At 30.4% G+C, this 16,831-nt stretch overlaps 1 pseudogene; it reads left to right on the top strand.

Annotated features, from left to right (window-relative positions):
• The first annotated feature begins 1,637 nt into the window (after window positions 1-1,637).
• The window catches only part of LOC143637784 (cadherin-9-like), a 99,570-nt pseudogene continuing 84,376 nt past the window's right edge, over window positions 1,638-16,831 (top strand).

Below are 16,831 nucleotides of genomic sequence, written 5' to 3'. Positions count from 1 at the left end.
CATTACTCTGTTATTCAAATATCATTTCCTCTACCATTCCATTGTAACAGTGGCTACCAGTTATTATATAGTATATTTGTCCCTATCAATATATTCTAAATTTAGGAAGTAGACTCTGAAATCTTATTTTTACCAAAGAATACTAGAAAGCTTGGTCACAATTTATCTGAGAGTCATTGCCTTAAAATGTAGGTCTCAAATGGTCAGAATTGGTTGTAGAACTTTTAAAAATATAATGTCTATGATTGAATACAAGTTAATTGGGAGAAAGTCCATAGCTTTCATACTCAAAAAAGGTATGAATTACTTACAATTAACATATCAAACTTCATTTTCAATTAAGACACAATTTTATTGGAATATAAAAGAAAGTACACAAGGTTTATGAAGTGAATAGACCCATGATCTCTTTCAGATTTCCACAGTTACTTATTCTGTTTTATTTGTAGGTTATCTTCACTTCTTGGTGCAAATTATAATAAGCACAAACTTTAGATAAACAATGTTTTGTGGTTAGAAAAGACAGCTTCCTGTGGTCAAATATCTTACTTGTAAAACTCCATTCTCCTACAGGCCTCAAATGTAAATTCAAGAAAATAAATTTAATATCCACAAGCTCAAACTTTTCTGTGCAAAATTCAGGTACTGGTGGTATTTATAATTCAGGACAAGATGAAGAGATACAAAATGGATTCTACTGTTATTATTATCTTAGAATGTGTTCCTTGGGTTCATGATATCTGAACCTGACCATGGAAAGGTTATTGGAATCCTCTATTTGTATAAGTTGGAATGATACTTTGTTTTGTTTAATGAATAAAATTGATTGTTTTGATAGTAGGAGAAAATTGAAATTAGGAGAATTTAGAAGTAAGTTTTATATTATGAATACAAATATTCTGACAAAATATGGTTCCTTAAATGTATGTATCATACAGTGGAAGTATTCAAATTTTGAATTATTTTGTGCTTCAAGTTTATACCATATTGAAATTAATATAGAATATTTACTATCACAGAATATTACCAACTTTACTGCTTAAAGTTTAAATGGTCATATTATTCACAGATCTTAGAAATGTGAATGAATTATTGCAGTCTTTTAGACCAATGGTAATAAAATTTTATACTATTTCATATCATCACATATTTTAATGCCAGATATTTAACTTTCCTTTTCTATCATTTTTATTCTTTTGAATTATATTAATAATGACTGCAAAGTAAATGACATTTTTACCTTAAAATGAACAGTGCATATAAAGATGGTTTATGTGTGGAAGAATTTTACTGTGGTTTAAACAAAACAGGTAATAATTGCATATGTGTGAGCAATGTTTACTAAAAGTAGCTTAACTGTTATATTTGTGGTTAATTGTAATACTTTGATAGTTGCCTTTATGCTCTATAAATCAGCTATTGCTATTTATAAAATATATAAAATCTTAAATTATATTATTGAATATATTTGCCCTATAATCATAGTTACAAATAATTTTACTCAACCTTCACTATAGATAAATATTTTTCTGGGTACTGAAGTTATAGAAATGAATGTTATATAAGGAGTTTTAAGGTATTCTGAGGTACTTTCCAGACAATTATACAAATAATAAATAAGACAATTATAGGTATTAATGACTTGTGGAAATAGATGGAGTGATGGAAAGGTACTGTTGGATTTGGTGAAACTTCCTGGAGATGCTGGAGGAGTTTTCTTTGAGAAAGTAACATTTAATGGAGAGGAGCAAAGAATGGAGAACAACATTTTAGGTGGCAGAAATATTGGGTGTAAGTGTAGAAGTATGTTAACAGAATTTGCTTATTTTATAAATAGTTTTAATTAATTTAACCACAATTTTATGTATTACTTATTATAAATTTATGTTTTGGTGAGCTTTTTCCTTGCTGTGACCAAATCACCCAATAAGAACAACTTCTAGGAGGAAACGTGTATTTGAACTCATAGTTTTAAAGGTCTCAGTCCAACTTTTTAAGCCCTTGAAGGAACTAGCTAGAAATTCTTTAATGATAGTCCATGGCACATATTGAAAGGTTTATACCACTTTTGCAAAAGAAACAATTATAATGACACTGTTCTTTCTGAAACTGACGTGGAGATCAACATGTTTTTACTCATAGCTGATAAGCTACACATTTTGACTAAAGTGTTATGAAATGAAAATAAGGCCCAATTTAAATTTTTAATAAAAGTTCAATAGCTATTTTCCAAGAGGGAATACAATGTTGTTTTGGGGGCGTGAATTGTGTAGTTCTAAGTTAATCCTTAGGAAAGTTCATCATTGCTAAGTTGTCAAATGATTCATATGCCCTTTTGGAAATGATAGGGTATTTATGACTTTGGTCTGAGGCAAACTACACCTCTAACTTTCTATTTCTCTTTTTATACCCCACACACTTTCACCCTTGTTTTGAGCTACACAGTAGGCAACATCTCAAGTTTACTTAAGTATTAACTATAGTGGGTAAGAGCTCAGGTTCTGAGTCAGAAATGTTTGCTTTATTTCTTTCTTCTTCTGTGGTTTCAATGTATTTTATCTTCCTAAATCTCAGTTTTCTCACGTAGAAATGTAGATAATTCTAATTTTCAGGTTTGTCAATAATTGTGTTAAAACATTCATCAAAGTACTTATAATAGATAGTAGTCTTTAAATCATTTTGTGTGTGTGCACTAGTTACTTCAAATTGTATAATAAACCCATTTGTTTAAACTCATTATATGTGTTTCTGCTACTATAAAATCATGCTATATTTTTACGCTGCTTATACAAACTAATATTTCACTATATTGAGAAATTACATAATATAGATAATTTAGTTAATAAAACTGACCAATCATTTCTAATAAAAAACAGGTAAGTCAGTTTGACCATTTTAATGATAAATATTGAGATAATTTGAAAAGTAAATAATTCTAATTTCTAATAAATCTGTACTCAATTTGGGAATACTAGATTTTTTTAAAAAAAGAACTTAAAGATCATTTAATTCTTTGAGAGGTCATTTATTATCATCTTTACATAAATCTGTATTCTTGGTTATTATTTCATCAGTTTATGTCTTGACAAAAAGCCTCTTTTAGACTGGTCAGATAATAGAACCACCAAGCAAACCTAGAAGAAATTGCTATTCTTAACCAGTTTATCAGTGGCATTCTGGAAATAGCAACAACTTAACTGTGGAAGAGAAGCTCCCCTAAATCATAAAAGAGCAATGTCCTCTGCTTTAATGTGGTTTCTTGAGAAACATAACAATAGGAGTATCTGATAGTCAATTAAGCATTTCACTTTCACAGCCTATTTACATGAAAATAAATTATTTATAGTAAATTATGTCTTGTGATTTCCTATTGGAGTGAAAGATTTCTGTTTGATGTTCCAAAGGAAAAAAAAATCTATTCATTTATTAAATTAATTGCATTATATAATATCATTTTTGCAGGAAAGTACTTTCAATTTTATTTTACTTTGGCAAAGAAAGCTTATTCTATAATGATATCTTGCTAAGGTCTATAGGGAAAATGTTTGTACCTACATTGGATATTCACACATAATATCAGTTCATATAATCTCTTTGCCAATGATTTTGCTGAAGTCATATAAAATCATATATATATTCCTGGGTTGTATTTTATATATGCATCATATTTTATTCTACTATAAAGGGTGTTTATATACATGGATGCAGCTTCAGTATTGTTGTTCTTATATATAAGTTTAGAGAAAATCATGTATTTCAAGTTCCCGGAGGCCTGTATGATTCCACTCCTTCCTTTGTAAGACTTAAATTTATAAAGAAATTTTTACTTAATATTTCATCAAACTTTCATAATTTGCTTTTATTTTTTATGACTGAAAATGTTTTCTTTTGGTAGAATACAAAATTTTAGAACATAAGTTAATTACTGTCCATTAATATGTCAATAAAATAAGTGAGCATCTGACCCAGTTAAATTTGCATCTAAAACGTTTTTCAATTCATATTTGAAACAGCTTGAAAATCTTACATTCATAAAACTATGCTACTTAGCACAATGCTTTAGCTCCCTCTTTTGGATGGCCCAGATTACAATATGCAAATAGGTGAAAATGCCCTAGCACATTTCCACAGACATGGAATAATATATGATGCAATATTTATTTCATTATTAAACTCTGTCATCATTTTCATCAGTATTCACATAGCCAAAATTATATCTTTAAGTAATTTTACAAGTTGAATGCTCATTGAGCATTTTATTTTAATGCTATTTTAAATAATAAATTTTTGATGGAAGTGTTTTAAAAAATACTATTTGAAATGAATTAATAGATACTCAATTTTGTAAGGACTTAGAAAAAATGTTTCTCCAAATAATATATTTGAGCTCAGATAACCCATAAATCAAGTAGCAATTTTCCATAAAACAATTCAAACACCAAGAAAGACTTTGAGATGTTCCCAGATGTTACATATTTCACAAATTATTATTTTAAATATTTTTACTATTTTCCTCAATGATTTAAATAATGGCACACAAAACAATATATCAATATGTGTAAAACAGGAACTTCATGCAATATATATACATATGTACACACACATATAACAAAGTCCTAAATATATTTCTTTTTCTATTATAGCATCATGACATAATTTAGTGCTGAAACTAAAGCAATACAAATTGATAAAAATCAAATATCACATTTGGTTTTAAGCCTTTAATTTTTTCAGTGAACTATATATATTACTTTATTTTTAAAGTTTAATAACAACAAACATAATTTGCACTTTAAAATACAGTAATTGATAGAATAGTTGCATTCCAGAAAAGAGAAAGACTGTTATTTTATTTATTTACATATTTATTTATTTCTTGTCGTTGCAAATGGATAGAATGCCTTTATTTTATTTTTGTTTATTTTGAAGTGGTGCTGAGGATCAAATCCAGTGCCTCACACATACAAGGCAAGTACTGAGCTACAGCCCCAGCCCTAAGCTGTTATTGTAATTATCTAAATGTATAAATGCATGGTGTATTTTTATTTTTATTTACTTCCAATTGAAATTTCTTTGCTTAGTCATTATTTTGGAAAAAAACAACAACTTAAAATTACCAAATGATGTTTAAGTTGTGATTGTCATTAGTATATTTAAAGTAATGTAAGTAAACAATTAAGACAATTAAATTTCCACATGAAATTCAGACAATTGTATTTCCATTTCTCAAAATATTTTACACTTATGTTTTGAAGTGCACATGTTATTATCAAGTATATAAAATAATTATAATGAAAATATCAATCACCCAATAACCAAATGAAATACAATTTTATTTTATACATTCCCCAGATGTTCACATCATAAACCCAGCCTTCCAATATTATAATACCTCTCCTTGAGTTTTATATTTTACAATAATTTAGATTTTAATCATGTTTTAAGAATTTGAAAATATAAAATAAATTTCCATTCTATAAGCAGTAGATTAATACTAGTAATATATTCATACAGGAAATAATTATCTTATTTGGTTTTATTTTCTCTCTCTTTTAAATATAATATTATTTCAAAGGATTTATAAAATTGATCTCAATTGTTTTTATTTACACACTATTTACCCATTATTAATTGGTTATTTTTTTCTCAATTGAATCTAAGTTGTTTACTCCCTCTTCATACCAATTTTTCTGCCTTATGTGTTCTGTGGAAGAAGAAATGAATGTACAGATATACAAAAGTTTTGCCATAAGCTTCATTTTACCATATGCAAATGATAATATGGCTATTACATTGCAATAAACTTCACAAAATAACATCATATCATAAAAATAAATAATTACGGCATTTGCTAATGTTGTCTCATGATAGAAAAATGGCAAAATAAAATAAAAAAGAATACTGGGATTAATTTTAGGTTATAAAAATGTGTTAAATATTTTTTGGGTATCTAGTAATAAGGCTTAATATGTGAGGTCCTAGATTCAATCTCCAGGACCACAAAAAAAAATCATATATTTCTATGTCATATAAAAATTAGAAGATGAGTCCAATATTTTGGAAAAATTGAAAATTTTATAAATCAAACATTTAATTACTTAGGGTCAGACTAAAAGCATTTGTATCATAGATGTCTGATGCTCCATTATTACCAATATCTGCATCTTTCAGTCTTTTTTGCCACATGTAACAGAAGGTATATACCTAAGCTTTCCAGTCTCCTATAATTGTCTTTTTTTTTCTTAACCAAATACCTAATCCTAATTCCACCTAGAAAAGTGAGTCAATCCCAGAATTTATGTCCTTAAAATAAGAGTGCTTCTAAAACTCTATATTTCACCTATTTCCAGTTATGATTAATGACAAACCTTCAAAGTTGATTTTGATACTCAAACCCAATTAGCCCTTATTCTTTCCCTCAGTATTACTAAGATCTACTAGTAAATTTATATACATATATATGAACATATTTAAGTGTATATGTATATACATACTTAAGTATTACAATTTAAAGGTGGGGTGACGGATAAAGATTATGTAGAGGACACAGGTTCCCAGGAAAGAGAATACTAAAATCCAAAACATCATTGCTAAATCTCAATTATAATTTCTGGCATGGATTCCGGACTTGGCTGCAAGTAGCTGGGCTATATCTCTCCGAACAAGTATTATGTGGCAGGAATTTTAATTTGAAAGTCCAGAAGCCTTAATCCTCAGATTGTAGAAAATGATTTTTAAACATAAAATAATACACTGTAATTTTATTAGTCCAGAGATGCCAGCATTAAAAAAAATACACTGTTAAACAGAATTCTTTATATCTTGGTATGATACATGAACATTTGGATTTCTCTATTATAAAATGTAACATGAGCAGTTTAGCTATTAAAACAAATACTATTATTGTTAATATTTATCATTAATTATAAGTATGTTTAATTAATTAAATATTTTGTTGTTAAATCAGGACTAAACATATATGTGAGTATATATATATATATATATATATATATATATATATATATACACACACACACATATGTATGTATGTATATATACACACACATATGTGTATATATCTGAGGAATATTCTATACATAATATGTGAGAAACAAGTTGCTTATAGAAAATAATAAATAATACTATTTGTATCTTTCAGTCTTATCAGTAACAATGCCTATTTTTACTATTCTGAAAGGTAAGATTACATTCACATACATAAATTTCATAAAAATTACCAATGTGCTTCCCAAAATGTAATATCAATGAAAAGAGAAAGAATACAAAACACATGCACAACTACAATAGAACATACATTAAAGCTTCTGTATATGAATCAGACAGACATCAGTGCAGATATTATCAGGAGTGCTGGATTGGGGTTTAATAACCCCTCACTGGTCTTGCCTTTTAAATGTGTCTTTCTAAAATGCTTTGCTATTAATGAATTTCTAAGCAAAATGAATGTCAATCTTTCTTTGACTTACAATGTAGTTGGAAATTTACGTATTCTATTCTAAAATTGTTACAAAATAGATCTAATAGAGTGTTAAAAATTTAAGTGAAATAATGAATACCGAGTTAGGTCCTAGAATCAAAAAGTAAAAGATATCTACAGACATTTCACCTGCATGAATATGGGACACAAGAAAATGCTTCAATGTTTGGAGTTTCCCTGAACCATGCAGAGTACTTGGCATCCCTGATCCCTGTCCTCAAAATTTTGTAAACCAAAATAGAGAAAGATTCACTTTGAGCAAATTTCTCAAAGACAACCTGGGGGACTTTCTGATGTAAATATGAATGGAAAACACAAGGGTAATTTTGGTGTTAGGAAAACAATAATGCCAGAAATAATGACAACGAGTCTCAATTATCTAAATTCTCTCTGCATCTGTGTCTTTCATATACACATATACACATTCTCTCTCTCTCTCTCTCTCTCTCTCTCTCTCTCTCTCTCTCTCTCTCTCTCTCTCTCCTCTCATTTTTTCTCTCTCTCACTGGAAAGAAGATATGTACTAGGATTTAGTGGGCCAGAATTTGGAAGACCAAGTGGATCTTTCTGAGTCTCAATTATTTTTTCCCTGTACAAAGGACTCATAATAGTTTTCCTTATAGATGATGTTCATCTGCCATCCTTAATTAAATGTACATGAGAAGCATGTATTTCCTATGAAAATGGAAATACAGGACAGAAATAGTATTTTTGAAAAAGTACTTTGACATTTGCATGACAGAAACTGACAAAAGTGAGACTGAGTAAAACTAGAAAGATGACATGAAGAGTTTTGAGGTGATGAGTTCCTATTGTTACTAAAGTTAATGTTCATACTGTAGGAGAAGAATAGTATTATGGTTTGGATATGAGGTATTCCCTGAAAGCTCCTACACTAATGCAGGAATGTTCAAAGAGACATAACCTAATCTTCTAATTAATTCATTTATTGGATTAATAATATGAATGATTGAGTAGTAACTGTAAGCAGATGGGCTGTGGCTAGAGGTGGGGCCTGGGAGATATGCCCTGGAAGGGTATATCTTCCTTTCAGACTCTTCCCCACCCTCTTTCTGCTTCCTGCAATTCATGAAGAGAGCACGTTTTCTCCTCTATATCCTTCTGCTCTCATGGTCTGTCACCCAGAGCATTGTAGTCAGCCCACCCTGAAGTGAACCCCTGAAACAATGAGGTAAATGGAATTTTGATAAGTCAAAATAACTTTTCCTTCTCTAAGTTGTTTTTGCCAGGTATTTTGGTCACAATGATGAAAACCTAACTTACAAAGGATGTTAAAAAAATCCACAAAAACAGAATTTGATAACACTGGCTTCCATAATTTCCCTTGATATTAATGCAATCATTTAGAAAACTGCCAAAGATTAATACTAAATGAAGAGAAAAAAATACCTTTCCTTGCTTTCAAACAAAAAACAATGTTCTTTGAAACTTTTTGTCTGCTTCTTTAATTTTTATCAGTCTCAAAAAATCCCATTAATAAAAAAACATATTAAATGTTTTTGACTCTTAAAAGCATTTCTACTTGTTGAAGGTAATTTTATTTAATAATATCTACAATATTTTCATATTATTTTTTATTTAAAACTACTATTGTAGGAGAAAATTATGTACCATCAATGCTGAAATTTCTCCATAAATGAATAGAACCAAATCCTCAGATTTTTTAATGCAGGACTTCAGCACCCAAACATTAACTGTATCTTCTTATGTCATGAATAAAATAAGAGATTTTTAACTACAATGCAAAATGGGCTTACCTTCTGAATTGAGGGCAGAATATAATGTATAAGGTAAGGAAACATTTTACAGAAATCTCAATTGTGTTCATATTATGAAATTCTGTAATGGTAACATCTTTTTATTGAATGATAATCTCTCTCAGGTTCATTTTTTACCCTACCCATAATAGAGTATATTGATTATCTTATAATGCTATAAAACTGGATTGTGAATATGTCCAAAATCCATACTTCTGACAAGTTTCTGGAAAACACTCTTGGATAAAGTTTATTAATAGAAAGCACTAGAATTCCAGTACTATCAGAGATTTATTAAGAAATTATAGTTTTCATCTCTAAGAGTGGTTTTTAATTAAGAAGTGAATAGTGGTTATTCATGTTAGAACATGCACCAAATATTAAAGAATAGGTTATTTTGATAATAATTATATAAGATACCATCACACATTTGAATATGCCTCAATCTGCACAGTCCCTCTTCCTATTTACCTACATCAGTTCTCTTGATGATGATGTCTATTAGATCAGAATGACAATATCATTAACTAAAAATAGTGTTGCACTGTATTATTATCAGGAGATAATGGCATGGTGAGTTTTCTGAGTGCCACTGTTGACACAGATGACCCTCAAATGCTTAATAAGCAGAATCTTATTAGAAAGACAGCTGTAAACGTAGTGACTTTCATTTGTGAAAGCCTTTTTGTCAACTGTTTGACAGAGTACATGGTTAGGATATTATGCAGCAGAAACATGAATTAAATAATGCTGGGAATCTATATTGATATTTAAAGAATGAAAACTTATATTTTAGATTTTATTTTTAGTAATGGACAACTGTCTAAGAGGCAAGCATTTGAAGTTATTTTAGCTTTGATAAATATATTTCATTTTAGTATTTCATATCTCTAATGCCCAATGTGCTACTTAAGTAACAGTTAAATGTTGCTTTGGTAAATACATAAAAAATCTAGTGAACTGATTTTATTATGTGGCAGTTAAATGAGTCTCCCACACAGAAGACTCTATACATAGCAAGAGATATAAGGAATTTAAATAAGGTCTGATTTTAGAAGATGAGCACTGATGATTTTTTGTCTAATTAGATTTTTCTTATGAAAGAAAAGATGTGTTATGGTCAAGATTAATAGTGAGAACATGATCATTTGAGAGAAAAATAATAAATTACTTACCTTTAGAAGTGTCTCTGTCCTAAAAGAAATATTGCAGTCCTCTATTAATCTCCTTAGTTTTGTAGTAATGCTCTCTTAAACTTAGATATTTTAAACTTTAAAGTGTTTTAGAAATGGATTCCAATTATATGAAATAAGTGCAAAGTTAAAGAAAACATGTCTGAAGTGGGGAAATAATCCACCAAAATTGTATGTCCCATTGTTTCCCCAATATATAGAGCACAGATGACACATGGAATCTCTTCAAGTCTTGGTGCAGTATTCCTCCTACAAACCAGATCATAATTCTACATTAACCTCTTGGTATGTGAAAAGGATAGCTAATTTTTATTGTAAAACATTTTAGATTCGTGGGTTCTTATTAATCTATATCAACATAGATTGTCTCTATGTCTATCCAAGACTTTATCTACATCTGTATTGATATTTTATATTTATATGAGGCCTATATATTGGGTATCACATGCAGTCCCCAATAAATCATATCAATGCAAATTTTACCACACTATCTGTTACATGATATTTTAATCAGATTCCTTGTTTGATTCAGCCAAATCAATTTATTATAGAAAAAGTTGGAAATAACCTGTTCTAACCATCTTATTAACTCTCAACATTCATATTTAGATTGCAGCTTATCAGTTACTTTGTGGGCACCAGAAATATACTCTCTGATGATAAATCACAGCTACCACTGACAAAAGACTTAATACACCCATAGTGTCAGGAAATCAAATATGTTACGTATATATTATATCTTATAGCAAGGGAATATTTAATTCTTACCCATGAAAGGGAAATATGAGAGTTTGGTTCAGGGGTGGATAAAATTAATGTAGAGTTTAGGAAAATGCAAGAGACTCTAAGGTGTTCTTTTTAAAAAGGGGGTAAATACCTGATTGTCAGGAAATGAATGAAAATTCCCTAGATGTATATTAATTTCTGGATAAACAAAGTTTGAATATATTATTGGAAAAGTAGCAATAATTAGAAGAAGAAATCTGGTCCTATTCTGAGGTTCTCAGTGCCCTTAATTGTCTGGTTCAATCACAGCTATTGAGAGAGTTCATCAATTAGGATATTCTGTTAAAAACATTATGTTCACTAAGGGAAATCATAGTCTTAAACTTAATCACCAGGGTCAGTCAGTACCAGATATTGATTCTCAATCTTTTTTTTATATATATATATCACTACCTAGTAAATGTGTTACCTTAGGCAATGTGTTTAATTGCTCTGAACTTTTACTTTGTGTGTGTGAATGGGAGATAACACCATTTGAATCAAGTGGATTTTGAGAATATCATATGATTTAAGATGTGCCATTGATGAATGGCTACATTCTAAGTGAAGTATCATGGTTTGAGTGTGTCCCCCATGGATTCATGTATGGGAAGCTTTATCTCAGCATTGCAGTAATGGAAAGTGGCAGAATCTTTGAGAGATGGAACTATGGGTAGTTAATTTGGTCATTGGAAGTATCATCCTCAAAGAAGATGAGTAAAATTCTCATAGGACCCATCTTAGTTCCCATAAAAATGGATTGCTATAAAAAGAATTATGCTGGTCCCTGAATCTGCTTTCCCTTATTGCCCTGTTATTTCTTCAATACTTGATCCTGTAATTTTGATGCTATTGCCATGAGGATTTGATATAAGACAAATAGATGAGGCCATCTTATTTTGGAATTTAAGCTTCCAAAACTGTGAGCTAAATAAACCATGTTTGTTTGAAAAGACTGAAATTCAAGTAGTTTACTAAAACAAGAAAAATAACTATGATAGCATATACAATATAAAGATGCTAATGAATCCCAATCCTATATACTGGCAAGAGTGGATACATATAATGAATAGAAAGAGATGATAAATGTGTGAGGAGACATATATATTTAAACAGATTAGGACATCACACAATTTTTACATGCATCAAAATATTACATGGAAATGTACATCAGTGTACAATGATTTTTTTCAGTTTCAGTTAAAATTAATTTTAAGTGAATATTTTAAGTAAATTTTAACTGAAAAATTCTAAAATAATTTACAAAAAGATGAACTTAGTTATACTAAATTTATAGAGTTGAGTGAAGCAGGCAATGATTCATGGATGAGGTACCACCAGACCATAAGCAGTTTGACTCCACCAGAAGGATATGTGGGAACATCTAAAGTTTTTGTGAAAGTAAGAGAAAAAAAATTCATTGATTAAAGGAAAATGTGAGCCTTAAATTTCTGAGTTAAAGACTTGTTGGCAGTCTCTGACTGGTTTAACCTACTTTATTTTCCTAGGATATGGCCACACACATTGAGCTGAGTTTCATTTTGCTCACATGGGGATCCAGGGTGCATGAGCCACCTAAATATAATGGCTCCATAATTAATTAGTTTAGCAAACAAATAGCTACCACAAACTGTGCAACACTTAGGGCCTGGCATGTTCTTCATAAATGCTAATTATAGCAATAATAAATGAGTATTATATTATTATTATTATTTCCCTTTTTCTCTTGCCCTCCTGCAGCTTTTAATAATAATGATTCATGCATCATATGTAATTGTGTTTGTTCATCCTTAGATAGTCTTTCCGGTTGAAATAAAACCTGGAATTTAAATATCAGTGTTTGCCATCGAGATATTAAGAATATACTCTCTGTAAGTATATTGTGTTCTGATGGGGGATTTGCAAAGGGAAGCATACTAATGTATTTTTATATTAAAATATCCTCAAAGTTTATTACAGTATTTTTAAAGTTTAAATCCTAGGGAAAATTTCATGGTTTTTCTCTAGTATGATTTTTGTTTTGTCCATTTAGACTTTATTTTCTGGTACAATTAAATTATCTATAGATCCATTATAAAGTTGCCAAATGGTACACTAGACTCACATTATACCAGAAACTGTGTCACACTATTGAAAGCATTACCATGGTGATCATATAGTAACATTTAAATTGGCATCAGTACCAAAAATTCTTTACTATTGATCTCATACAGGTTATTTCACTGTACAGTTAAAAAATACAAATGGAATTTTGCTAGAGTTTTCATTTATGTAAAGTGAGAAAAAGTGTAATTTATATATACATCTACAAGTACTATTTAGATCAATCTTAAAAACTAGATATTCATAATTAGGATAGAGTGCTATTTTTAAACATCAGACTTACCTCATATAGTTCTTTTATATATTATATTTTCAGGGTTAATCTTAAAAGCAGTTATTAAGCACCAAGTATATGTTAAGCATTGAGTCTTTTTGATCTTTATGTGCCCTTTAATATATAATTTTGAGATTTTGTTCTGTGAGATGATGTAATATATGAATTTGAAAAAATCCTTTTCTGCTTTTAAACCATTGTGTTACAAAGAGAGAGAATTAAGTATTTTAAAAAGCTAACCTAAACTGAGTATATTTATAAACCTTCAAAGAGAATTAGCAGTGAACCCATGAATTTTTTATTGAGACGTATTAATTACACAGAATGGTGGGTTTTGTTGTGGCAAATTTGTTCATGTATTTAAAAACATAATTTGTTTAGTTTCACTCTCTTTTATATTCCCTACCCTCTTTTCTGTGTCCCTCAATGCCTTCTGTCCTACTGTTCTTTTTTCTAATATCCTGAAGTCCCCTTCAGTTAAATCGCATTTTACACATAAAAAAATTAAGAAACTAGCAGTGAAACAGATTAATGCACAACCAGTAAATTGAAGAGCTATCTGGAACAGTTCCAAGTATTAAATCATAAAAAACTTTTCATGTGAATTCTTTGTAGTATTTAGAACTCAGGAATGCTGCAGCATAGACAACATCTCTTGACCTCTCTTGGTAAAATGAAGGAAGTATTACAAATGGATAGTAATTATTAATGATTGATTAGCACTGTATTGGTATCCTGAGGCTAACATAACAAATTAGGCCAAACTGTGTAGTTTCAAGGAACAGAAATGCATTCTCTTACAGTATCACACACTAGAAGTGAATTAAGGGTGTTGGCCACACTTTCTCTAAAGTTTTCAGTGAAGCAACTTTCTTTGTCTCTTCTAGTGTTTACTAATTTGGCTTGTGGCATAATTTCTTCCCCCTTCACAGTTCTATTTTCCCTCTATGCCTGTGTATTTTTCTCTTCTTTTAAGAACATCAGTAAATTAAATTGGGGTCCACTTTAATTCAGGATGACCTCACCATAACAGAGTTATATCTTTGAAGATACTATTTCTGAATAAGATCAAATTTGATGGTATTTTAACATATCCCTTGGGGGTTCATGATTCAACCCAAAACAAGAGTTTTCACATGCTTTTGAAGTAATCTTCAGAGCTTTTGACCATATTTCTGGAATTAAATGTGTCATAAAAAGTTGGGGTGTAGGTAAGAGAGAAATGCATATGTAGTTTGTATGAGGACAGAGGTTTGATCCCTAGCACTGAAAAAACAAACAAAGAAGCAACCTGTTGTGGTTTCGATTTGTGTTATCCCCTATAAACTCATTTGTGAGACAGTTTAAGAAGGTTTGGAGGTGAAATGATTGGGCTAAGCCACTTTAGTTCAATCAGTGACTTAATTCCCTCATAGGGATTAACTGAGTGGTAACTGAGAGCAGGTATGGTGTGGCTGAAGGAGGTGGCTCACTAACTAAAAGATGCCTTTGGGATTCAATTTCATCATGGTAAAGAGACCTTTCTCTCTGCTTCCTGATGCCATGATGTCTTGCTTCCTCTGCCACATTCTTCTCCCATGACTTTCTGCCTCACCTGGAAGGCTGAGAAATGTAGAAGGTTGTTTATGGACTGAGATCTCTGAAATTTAATCCTTACCCTGGGATTCTTCTAGCCTATTGAAAGGTGAGCACAAATGAAGTTGTCTCTTCTCTGAGTAAAGCTTAAGAGCTGTGGGACAGACATGTTCCCTCTTTTCTCTTGGAGATCACAGGAGAATGTGATGGAACTTCCTATTCAAAATTCATGATAGTGAATTTTGTCAGGGTTTCTTAGCAAAACCACAGTGTGCATACAGACTGAGCAAGAATAAATATTTGCTTTGAAAACCACTGTAATTTTGAGAGCTATCTGTTATTACAGCATAACCAATCTCACTGCAACCAGTACATAACTATCTACCAAAAGTCATAGGCTTTCTTAAAGAAAAAAATATAGCATTAGCTTAAGACAAAGACAATTTTTTCAGGGTCTCAAAAGATGGAAATCCACTTCAGGAAGAAGGATAATATTTTGTAAAATTATAACTTGCGATAACTTTGGAGAAAGATTCTGGATTCTGTAAACTTGCACTAGGAGCATATTGAAAGGAGAATATTATTAGTTTGCACTTGTAACTATATCAATATCTTTGAAGTATTATATAATAAAGGGATGTATTCAGAAATGCTTTTGCTAGATTGCTGGCCAGAAGGTAAGGGGATGAAGATGAAGAACACATGGGAAACTATCAGGAAAATGAAATAGGGCTACTCTTTCTGATACTTTTTCCTAAAACACATAAGGATACATTTTGTGCATAACTGGCTATATCATTTAGCATAAGGGCAAATATTGAATGATTCTGCTTCTATGCAGTATTACAAGTAGTCAAACTCATAAAAGCACAAAGGAGAGTAGAAGTTTCCAGGGGGCAAGGGCATTGAAAAATAAGTATAAATGCTTTTCAGTGAAGTTACTTTTTTGTTATGCAAGATGAAGATACTCTGAAGATCTTCTGGATGACATCATGCCTATAGTTAATAAGAATGTACTGTACAATTAACAAAAAAAATGTTGAGATAGATCTCATGTTATGTGTGGGTGTTTTTCTTTAATATCACAATAAAGTAAAATGAATACCTTTGTGTTAAAATGGGTTATTTGAAATCTTGTAGCACAGAGAAATTCAAGAGAACAGCAATTGCATCTAATTTTAAACTTCTAAATGTATTACATAAGCAAAATGAAGGGCACTGCTAATGGTTCAGTCCCCAGTAAAACCTTTTCATTGTACAAAATTTCTCATGTTAAGGTTGTGACTGGTCCAATAAAGCTGAGGAGTGGTAGTAAAAATTAAATAAATAAATATAGAAAACCTAAGAAATATGCTTAAAAAGACACTGTCTCTGTGGTGTGTCTCTTGATATTATGAAATTAGAATCAAATAGAGAAGAAGCCTGTGGTTTTAGAGAGTTGTCTTGCTGAATAAACCATCAAACAAACAAAAAATGTCTGATCTCATTGAGCTTAAAATGCTGTGAGGTCCATCAACTTTCACAGCTAGTGTGTGCATAATGTCTGTGGCCTTCCACAGGTGTGGCCAATAAGGCTACTGAAACAATTCCAAAAGGTGAAGGAAGACAGAGAGCCCTAGACAGGGGAGCCCTTCTCAGTTAGCAG

The sequence above is a fragment of the Callospermophilus lateralis genome, unplaced genomic scaffold (assembly GCF_048772815.1).
Source record: "Callospermophilus lateralis isolate mCalLat2 unplaced genomic scaffold, mCalLat2.hap1 Scaffold_82, whole genome shotgun sequence".
Taxonomy (NCBI): Eukaryota; Metazoa; Chordata; class Mammalia; order Rodentia; family Sciuridae; genus Callospermophilus; species Callospermophilus lateralis.
The sequence above is the reverse complement of the archived record's forward strand: the minus strand, read 5'-3'. Positions and strand labels throughout refer to the sequence as shown.